The sequence below is a fragment of the Haliotis asinina genome, chromosome 15 (assembly GCF_037392515.1).
Source record: "Haliotis asinina isolate JCU_RB_2024 chromosome 15, JCU_Hal_asi_v2, whole genome shotgun sequence".
NCBI lineage: Eukaryota > Metazoa > Mollusca > Gastropoda > Lepetellida > Haliotidae > Haliotis > Haliotis asinina.
In genome coordinates, this window is record NC_090294.1 from 17,272,501 (window position 1) to 17,273,283 (window position 783).

Below are 783 nucleotides of genomic sequence, written 5' to 3' on the forward strand. Positions count from 1 at the left end.
CGAAATATTTAGGACTTGTTACAAGAACTGACTCGAATACTTGGAATACATAAGGAATGCAGCAAGAAGTTTTAGAATCCTTTCCGAATTTGCAGAATTTCCAGAAATTTTCATTCCGACAGCATTAAGTCTAATTCCGCCTCACGTGTGAAAGGCATGTTAAGAACATGTTAAGATCCCTATACCGATTTTTTACAAAGAATACTAGCACCTTGAGTACGTACTAGTTATGTGCTCTACACAAATATCTTATAAACATAAGAAATCAGTATTGTAGAATGACATGGCTAAAAATGTTAGTTCCTGTTTACTAATTAAGGTAACACCAAACTCTGTATAGAGAAACGCCTCACCTGTGCAGACGGTCGGAGCGAGCATGAGGTTCTGAATTAAAAGCGTTTAACAATTTTATATATTAACCTGTGGGCATCATGAAGCGGATCCCATGATTATCCAAGGGGTATGGACTATGTAATCTGTCATTCAAAATACCCCCAAGATGACAGTTGGCTCTTTGAAATAGAATCAGGCTAATAAAAAAGGCCACAGGAAGGCTTACTCAGCAACTGAATCCAAACAAATATTTTGACATGTAAGCATGTCAAAAAAAACAAAACAAAAAAATGATCGTGCACGAGTTAATGTTTCGTATAATACCATCATTATGACTGACTTTATAACTGAAGTACATTGAGTCACCAAAGACAATCTACATGCAGTAGATATACAGGTGCACTGTTTAACCCGTATACAGCTTGAATATGGAGATTGTTGGGATTGTCA

At 36.4% G+C, this 783-nt stretch overlaps 1 protein-coding gene and 1 long non-coding RNA gene across 2 annotated transcripts in view; one reads left to right on the top strand and one right to left on the bottom strand.

Annotated features, from left to right (window-relative positions):
* LOC137265987 (protein phosphatase 1 regulatory subunit 3B-like) overlaps positions 1-227 on the top strand; it is a 93,834-nt gene extending 93,607 nt beyond the window's left edge. Inside the window, exon 3 of the mRNA XM_067801486.1 lies at positions 218-227. The gene's annotated coding sequence lies outside the window, so the exon portion shown is untranslated. The remainder of the gene's footprint in view (positions 1-217) is intronic.
* LOC137265990 (uncharacterized) overlaps positions 1-382 on the bottom strand; it is a 4,336-nt gene extending 3,954 nt beyond the window's left edge. The window contains exon 1 of the long non-coding RNA XR_010954955.1: positions 354-382. This is a non-coding gene — a long non-coding RNA (uncharacterized lncRNA). The remainder of the gene's footprint in view (positions 1-353) is intronic.
* Between the last annotated feature and the right edge of the window lie 401 nt (positions 383-783).